This window comes from Halichoerus grypus, chromosome X (assembly GCF_964656455.1).
Source record: "Halichoerus grypus chromosome X, mHalGry1.hap1.1, whole genome shotgun sequence".
Lineage (NCBI taxonomy): Eukaryota > Metazoa > Chordata > Mammalia > Carnivora > Phocidae > Halichoerus > Halichoerus grypus.
In genome coordinates, this window is record NC_135727.1 from 70,665,133 (window position 1) to 70,674,667 (window position 9,535).

Sequence of the window (9,535 nt, forward strand, 5' to 3'; positions counted from 1 at the left end):
GCTTCAAGAATGAGGAAACTTAGATTGAACTGCAATAAAAATATCTATGAAGGCAAGATTAAATAGGAAGGAAGTATGCTTTGAAGTTAAAATGGATCGAAATTGAATTGTAACAAAGTGTTTTTTCCGATGAAATATTGGCTATATAGAGATGAGAATGATATTGTGAAGATTTCACTAATATTTTAGAGTTAAGAGAATGAATCCTGGCTCTTTGACTTACTAGCTGTGTGTTCATGGGAAAATTACTTACCTTCTCCCAAGCTCAGTCTCTTTACCTATAAGATAGATGAAGGGTACTGACATGGTTGTTGTAAGAGTTAAATGAAAAAATATATAACATGTATCGCATGATGCCTGGCACATACTTAGAGCTCAGTACATAGTCACCATTATCAGGCACTGGAAGGGAGAGTTAACGAGATGGATGTTCAATAATGAGATGAATTATTTTTCACAGGTAGGTGTGCAATTAGTTATTTCTTGTCAGAGCAGCTTGCAGCAAGTTGTTTCAGGGTCAGAATCTCTTGGAGATCAGGCTACAATGAGTGCTAATTAGGCCAATTTGAAGGAGGGTGACTTCCTCTGTTTCCTGAGTTGGTAACAAATTAGGTCTCCTCTGCACTCTCTTTCCAGGATAGCACTTTTAACATTAGCATTTTTCATTAGATTTACCATTAGTGTTTTTAATACTTTTGTTTGTTTGACTGGGATCTTGAATTCGGAGGAAGATGGCATAATGGTGGACAGGTTAGGTAGCCAGGCCATGCTAGCTGGAAACAGAGAAGATGGTAAGAGTGTAAAAGGTAAAGATTTCTCCATAGTTAGTGCGGATCACCTTCTGGATTGAATTTTTTTTAAGGATTTTATTTATTCATTTGTCAGAGAGAGAGAGCACAAGCAGGGGGAGCAGCAGGGAGAGGGAGAAGCAGGCTCCTGCTGAGCCGAGAGCCCAACATGGGGCTCCATGCCAGGACCCTGGGATCATGACCTGAGCTGAAGGCAGATGCTTAACCGACTGAGCCACCCAGGCGTCCCCTGGATTAAATTTTATCAGCTCACTTGTCCAGGTAGAGCGAAGCAGAATGCCTGGAGTTGAAATGTCACAGGGAGCCTACAACAGAGGTCCTCATGAGGCTCTCTGGCCAGCTTACTCAAGTTAAGGAGGAAGAGGAGGTAGGCTTCTCAGTCTAGATAGTGAAGGAGGACATGAACTGTACTTTTTACAGACCTAGTTTTCTTAGGCCTAAAAAGGAGCCATGGAAGAGAAAGTTTAAAGGTACAGGATTTTTCTTGTTATTTCACATTCTGTTTGAACAGTCTCTGATTTACTTTTTTTTTCTCTTTTAAGTGGGCTTTATTTTTAGAGCAGTTTTAGGTTCACATCGAATCGACCTGAAAGTACAGAAAGTTCCCATATGCCCCCTGCCCCTCACCCCAGCCTCCCTCACGATCAACATATTTGTTACAATCAAGGAGCCTACACAGACACACTGGTATCATCCAAAGTCCATAGTTTACTTTAGGGTTCACTCTTGGTGTTGTACATTCTATGGATTGTGATGTATAATGACATATATCTACCATTACTGTATTAGAAAGAATAGTTTCAAAGCCCTAAAAATCCTCTGTGCTCTGACTATTCATCTCTCTCTCCTCCTTAACCCCTGGCAACCACTGATCTTTTTACTGTTTCCATAGTTTTTGTTTTGTTTTTTTTTTGTGGTTTTGGTGGAGGGTGTTTTGGTTTTGTTTTGTTTGTTTGTTTGCTTTTAGTAATCTCTTTGCCCAACATGAAGCTCGAGCTCACTACCCCCAGATCAAGAATCACATGCTCTGCTGACTGAGCCAGCCAGGTGCCCCTGTTTCCATAGTTTTGATCTGATTTTTAAAAGCAGCTTTATTGAGGTATAATTCACACACCACATAATGCACCCATTTAAAGTATACAATTCAATTGTATAATTCAATGTATTGATCTTTTCAAAGAACCAGCTTTTGGTTTCTTTGATTTTCTCTATTGATTTCCTATTTTCAGTTTTATTAATTTCTACTCTAATTCTTAGTATTTCTTTTCTTCTGCTTGGATCAAACATGCTCTTCTTTTTCTAGTTTTCTAAGGTGGAAACTTAGATTATCAATTTTATTTATTATAAATATTTTTAAGGATTTTATTTATTTGTTTGTTTGTTTATTTATCAGAGAGAGAGAGAGGGAGAGCGACCACAAGCAAGGGGGAGTGGCAGGCAGAGGGAGAGGGAGAAGTAGGCTCCCCGCTGAGCAAGGAACTCGATGTGGGACTGGATCCCAAGATCCTGGGATCGTGACCTGAGCCAAAGGCAGATGCTTAACTGACTGAGCCACCCAGATTATCAATTTTAGATCTTTCTTCTTTTCTTTCTTTTTTTTTTTAACAGTTTATTTATTTATTTAAGTAATCTGTACACTCAATGTGGGGCTCGAACTCACAACCCCGAGATCAAGAGTTGCATGCTCCTCTGGCTAAGCCAGTCAGGTGCCCCTCTTCTTTTCTTTCTTTCTTTCTTTTTCTTTTTTTTTTTAAAGATTTTATCTATTTGTCAGAGAGAGAGAGAGAGAGAGTGAGCACAAGCAGGGCGAGCGGCAGGCAGAGGGAGAAGCAGGCTCCCCGCTGAGCAAGGAGCCTGATGTAGGACTCCATCCCAGGACCCTGGGATTATGACCTGAGCCGAAGGCTGACACTTAACCGACGGAGCCACCCAGGCGTCCCAGTTCTTTTCTAATACATGCATTCAATGCTATAAATTCCCCTCTGAGCTCTGGTTTTGCTGTATTCCACACGTTTCAATAAGCTGTGTTTTCATTTTCATTTAGTGAAAATATTTTCCTGATGTCTGTTAGATTTCTTCTTTGACTTGTGTGTTATTTAGAAGTGTGTTGTTTAATCTTCACATATTTTGGGATTTTTCCGATTATCTTTCTGTTATTGATTTTCGGTTTAATTCCACTGCCGCCTGACAACAGAAATTGAATGAATCCTATTCCTTTAAATTCTGTTCTTTAAATTGTTAAGGTGTGTTTTATGGCCCAGAATGTGATCTGTCCCGGTGAATGTTCCCTGTAAGCTTGAGAAGGACATGTAATCTGCTGTTGTGGGATAAAGTAGTCTACAGATGTCAATTATATCCAGTTGATTGCTGGTTCTATTGAGTTCAACTATATCCTTATTGATGTTCTGATTGCTGCATCTGTCCATTTCTGATAGAGGGGTGTTAAAGTCTCCAGTGAAGATCCTAGACTCATCTATTTCTTTTGAAATGCTATTAGTTTTTGCCTCATATAATTCGATGCTCTCTTGTTAGGTGCCTACATGTTAAAGATTGTTATATCTTCTCGGAGAAGTGACCCTTTTATCATTATGCAATGCTCATCTTTATCCTTGATACCTTTCCTTGTTTTGAAGTCTGCTCTGTATGAAATTCATATAGCTGCTCCTGCTTTCTTTTGATTAATGTTAGCATGGCCTATTTTCCTCCATCCATTTACTTTTAATCTATATGTCTATATTTAAGGTGGATTTCTGGTAGACAACATATAGCTGGATCTTGTTTTCTGATCCACTCTGACAATCTCTTTTAATTGGTACATTTAGACCATTAACATTAACATGATAATATTTACCATATTTGTTGGTGTTTTCTGTTTGTTACCCTTGTTATTTTTTTCCTATTTTTTCTTCTACTCTTCTTCTGCCTTTTGTGGTTTTAACTGAACATTTTATATGATTCCATTTTGTATCCTTTCTTAGCATATCGATTATACTGCTTTTTTTTTTTTACCTTTTTTTAGTGGTTGCCCTAGAGTTTTCCGTATACATTTACAACTAACCCACATCACGTCCACTTTTCAAATAACGAAATAACAAATAACACTGTACCAACTCACAGGCAGTGTGCGTACCTTGTAATAACAAAATAATCTTAATTCTTCCCTCTCATCCTTTGTTTCAATGCTGTCTTTCATTTCACCTATGATGAGCATATACACACATGCACACAGGCAATACACACACACAAACATACATAATTGAATACATTTTTGCTCTTATAATTTTGAGCATACTGTTGTCTATTAGATTAATTAAGAATAAGAAAGATTTCTTCTGTTCCTTTTTTTCTTTCTTCTCCTGGTATTCCCATTATGAATATATTATACTTTTTTTGTTTACCCACAGTGCCTAGATTATCAGTCCCCTTTTCTTAAGAAAGTCTTTTTCACTTCGGTTTTCATTTCTGCAGGTTTCTATTGAGTTATTTTCAAGCTCAGAGATTCTTTCCTCAGCCATGTCCAGTCTACTAATGAGCCTGTTAAAGGCATTCTTCATTTCTGTTATAGTGTTTTTGATCTCCAGCAATTCTTTTTGATTCTTTTTTAGAATTTCCATCTCTCTGCTAAAATTTCTCATCTGTTCTTGCATGTTATCTTGCATGTTATGCCCCTAGCATATTAATCATAATTGTTTTAAATTTATGGTCTGAGGGGCACCTGGGTGGCTCAGTCCTTAGGGTCTGCCTTCGGCTTAGGTCATGATCCCAGGGTCCTGGGATCGAGCCCCGAATCGGGCTCTCTGCTCAGCGGGAAGCCTGCTTCTCCCTCTCCCACTCCCCCTGCTTGCGTTCCGTCCCTTGCTGTCTCTCTCTCTGTCAAATAAATAAATAAATAAATAAATAAATAAATAAATAAATTTATGGTCTGATAATTCCAACACCTGGGTCTAGTTCTGATGTTTGCTCTGTTTCTTCAAACTGTATTTTTTTGTCCTTTGGTATGCCTTGTAATTTTTTGGTGGAAACCAGACATGATGTGCTAGGTAAAAGGAACTTTGGTAAATAGGCCTGTAGTAATGTACTGGTAAAGTTTGGCGGGAGGGGAAGCATTTTATAGTCCTATGATTAGGCCTCAGTTTTTCAGTAGCCTCTGCCCCTGGGCTGTGAACTTATGTCTCTCAGTTTTTTTCTCCCACCCCTCAGGTGATACAGGGTGGATAGAGGGGTCAGGATTTGGGTATTTCCCTGCCCCCAGGTTGGTTATGCTCTGATAAAACCCCAATAGGTTAGGCGGCCATAAAGTAGTTTCTCTTGAGGGCAGGCCTTGTTAGGTAGAACAGAATGGTCTGGCATATTTTAGAATGATTATTTTCCTCTCCTCTTGCTGGAATCCTGAGGAGATTCTTCATTAGTCTTCCTTATAAGAATCTGGAGGTAAAACTCATAAACCTGTGGGGTCCCCATAACTGGGTCTCCCTGACTTTTTTTTAAGATTTTATTTATTTATTTGACAGAGGGAGAGACAGCGAGAGAGGGAACACAAGCAGGCAGGGAACACAAGCAGGCAGGGAACACAGCAGAGGGAACACAAGCAGGTAGAGAGAGAAGCAGACTCCCCGCTGTGCAAGGAGCCTGATGTGGGACTCGATCCCAGGACCCTGGGATCATGACCTGAGCTGAAGGCAGACGCTTAATGACTGAGCCACCCAGGCACCCTCCCTGAATTTTTTTTAAAGATTTATTTATTTATTCTAAAGAGAGAAAGAGAGAGAGAGCAAGCATAGTGGGGAGGGGCAGAGGAAGAGAGAATCCAAGCAGACTCTGTGCTGAGCGTGGAGCCCAACGTGGGGCTCAATCCCACAACCCTGAGATCACTACGTGAGCCAAAACCAAGAGTCCGCCGGTTAACTGACTGCACCACCCAGGTGCCCCATCTTCCTGGGTTTTTTATCTCTCAGGCTTGTCTACTCTGAGCCTCCAGCATTTCATCAATTATAGTTCAGATTTTTCTATGCCAGTACTGGTTCTTGCAGAGGTTTCTTCTCTGAAGAGTTATGATTCTGTGTATCTGCCTATCTCTGCAATTTTGGGAACAGTGGTTTGCCTTGTGACCTTACTTTTCTGACAGATCTAGGAAGAGTTGTTGATTTTTTTTTAAAGATTTTACTCATTTATTTTAGAGAGAGATACAGAGAGCACAAGAGAGAGCGAGCACAAGCAAGGGAGAAGGGCAGAGGGAAAGGGAGAAGCACAGCAGGGAGCCCAATGCGGGGCTCGATCCCAGGGCCCCTGCCCAGAGTTGTTGATTTTTCAGTTTGTTAAGCTTTTTACTTGTTAGGACAGAGTGGTGACTTCTAAACTCCTTACGTTCCAGACTGGAAATTGGAAGTCTCTTTTGTCAGTTTTTTTTTTTTTTTTTTTTTTGAGAGAGAGAAAGAGAGAGAAGAGAGCATGTGAGCGGTGGGGGAGGGGAGGGCCAGAGGGAGAGAGAGAATCTTAAGCAGGCTCCATGCCAGCGCAGAGCCTGACGCGGGGCTCAATCTCAGGACCCTGAGATCATGACCTGAGCTGAAATCAAGAGTTGGGGCTTAACCGACTGAGCCACCCAGACACCCCTCCTTTGTCAATATTTTAACTGGACTATTTGTCTTATTATCAAGTTGTAAGAATTTATATACTAGTGCTTTAACATATATATATATATATATATATATATATATAATTTGCAAATATTTTCTCTCATTCTGTGAGTTGTCTTTTCACTTTTTTTTTTCTGTTGCTCCCTGGAAGTTTAATACCTTCTTTCCTCATTGTCCTGGAGAAGCTCTACCTTTGCCTCCGAATTTGTTATTTTTTCCCCATATCCTTGAACCACTTTCTAATACCAACACCTTTTAATGAGCTGTCATCTCTCAAACAAGATCTGATGACAGGAACTGGGGAATTTTTGCCTTCCATGTGTTTGATAACTTCTTTTTTTATGTTCTGTGACATAACAGTCATTGAGGTCCTTGGGTTAGGGAGCCAACATTCAGGACACATGGTGTGGTCACAGATTTAGAATTGGGAGGATCTAATACCTCTCATTTTTGACTCTTTACAGCAGGGAGAGTAAAATACAACTCATTGTCTAAATAAATCATCCTCTGGGACGCCTGGGTGGCTCAGTTGGTTAAGTGACTGCCTTCGGCTCAGGTCATGATCCTAGGGTCCTCAGATCGGGTCCCATATCGGGGGTCCTTACTCAGCGGGGAGCCTGCTTCCCCCTCTGCTTGCCTCTCTCCTTGCTTGTGTTCTCTCTCTGTCTCTCTCTGACAAATAAATAAATAAAATCTTTTAAAAAATAAATCATCCTCTGATTCTCCCCAAGTAAATTTTTATGCTTGAAAACATTGTTTCCCTGCTGAACTGTGGGGCTCGAACTCATGACCCTGAGATCAAGAGTCATGTGCTCTTCTGACTGAGCCAGCCAGGCTCCCCTGAATTGCCTTTTTACAAGTGTGGCTGACGTACCTGTGCACTGCTTTCCCTAAGCAGTTATTCTCATAACTAAAGTAGTGTCTCAGATGTGTTTTATATTCTCCCCGAGCATTCTAAAATTTGGGCATGTGAGATTACCTTCAAGGATAAAGTTAGATAAGCTGATTGCATTTAGAGAGATCTTTTTCATAGTCCTGGGTGTCTTAGGCTTAAAAACTATAAGAAAATTAATTTAGGGGCGCCTGGGTGGCTCAGTCGTTAAGCGTCTGCCTTAGGCTCAGGTCATGATCCCAGCGTCCTGGGATTGAGTCCCACGTTGGGCTCCCTGCTCAGCGGGAAGCCTGCTTCTCCCTCTCCCACTCCCCCTGCTTGTGTTCCCTCTCTCGCTGTGTCTCTCTCTATCAAATAAATAAAATCTTAAAAAATAAGAAAATTAATTTAGTTGCAGTTTATACCTATGACTTCTTTATCCTCCTGTTCAAGCTCTTCAGTCCCTGTTTATATTGAGGATTTCATTTCCTATCTTCCTGGAATCTGGCTGGCATGTACTGTCTTGCCATGGATCCTTTAACTGATGAAGGGGGAGAATCTTTTTACTCTCTTGATATATCCTTGGAAGCACTGAAGTTTTGAATTTTGGTTAAGTACAGCATACCCATTTTTTCCTTTGGTTACTTGTGTTTTGGTGTCATGCCTACGAATTCATCACCCAATCCAAGGTAATGAAGATTTACACTTATGTTACATTGAGGTCTTTGATCCATTTTGAGTTAATTTTGTCTATGATGTGAGGTAAGGATCCAACTTCATCTTTTGCATGTGGCTATCCTTGTGTCCTTTGAATTTCCATATGAATTTTAGGTTCAGCTTATAAATTTCTGCAAAGAAACAACCTTAAGGAATTTCCTTAAATTCATTTTTGGGTTGTTTTTTGCAAGTGTGCAAGTATATAGAAATACCACCAATTTTTGTATATTTATCTTATATCCTGCACCCCTGCTGAATCCATTTCTTAGTACTAATAGTTTTTTAGTGGATTTCTTAGGATTTTCTACATACAAGACAATGTCATCTACAAACAGAGATACTTTTACTTTTTTTTTCCAGTCTGGATGCCTTGCATTTCTTTTTCTTGCCTAATTGCCCTGGCTAGATCCTTCAGTACGATGTTGAATACAAGTGGCAAGAGTAGACATATTTGTTTTGCTCCTGAGCTTAGGGAAAAGCTTTCAGTCTTTCACCATTAAATACTATGTTAGCTGTGGGTTTTTCATACATGCCCTTTACCAAGTTGAGGAAGTTCCCTTTGCTCCTACTTTATTGAGTGTTTTATCATAAAGAGGTTTTGAAGTTTGTCAGTTTTCTGTGTCTATTGAGATGATCATGTGGGTTTTGTTCTTTATTCTGTTGATTTGGTGTTTTACACTAATTGATTTTTGGATGTTAAACCAACATATTCTTGGGACAAACCTTACTTGGTCGTGGTTTATAATCCTTTTTAGTTTGTGTGTGTGTGTGTGTATGTGTGTGTCTATAGTCATGAGAGATTCTGGTCTGTAATTTTCTTGTCGAGCAATGTCTTTGGTTTTGATATCAGGGTAATACTAACCTCATAGAGCAAGTTAGGAAGTGTTCTCTCTTTATTTATTTATTTATTTTTTGGAAGAGTTTGTGAAGAATTGGTATTAACTCTTAAGTGTTTGGTAGAATTCACTAGTGAAGCCATCTGTGTCTGGGCTTTTCTTTGTGGGAAACATTTTGATCACTACTTCAATCTTTTTACTTATTTAGATGTATTCAGAATTTTTATTTCTTCTTAAGTCATTTTAGTTACTGTGTGTTTTCTAGGGACTTGTCCATTTCATCTAGGTTATCTAAACTGCCTACTAATCATTTTTGTATTTCTAATGTGAGTAGTGTGATTTCCCACTTTCATTCCTGATTTTAGTAATTTGAGACTTTTTTCCTCATCAGTCTAGCTAAAGGTTTGGCAGTTTTGTTGATCTTTTCAAAGAATCAACTTTTGATTCACTGATTTTTCTCTGTTGTTTTTCTAATCTCTATTTTATTATATTACAGTCTCATCCTTATTATTTTCTTTTTTCTATTTGCTTTGGGTTTAGTTTGCTCTTCTTTTTCCAGTATCTTCAAGTGGAAGGTTAGGTTGCTGATGTGAGATCTTTCTTTTTTTAATGTAGGCATTTATAGGGCGCCTGGGTGGCTCAGTCGTTAAGCGTCTGCCTTCGGCT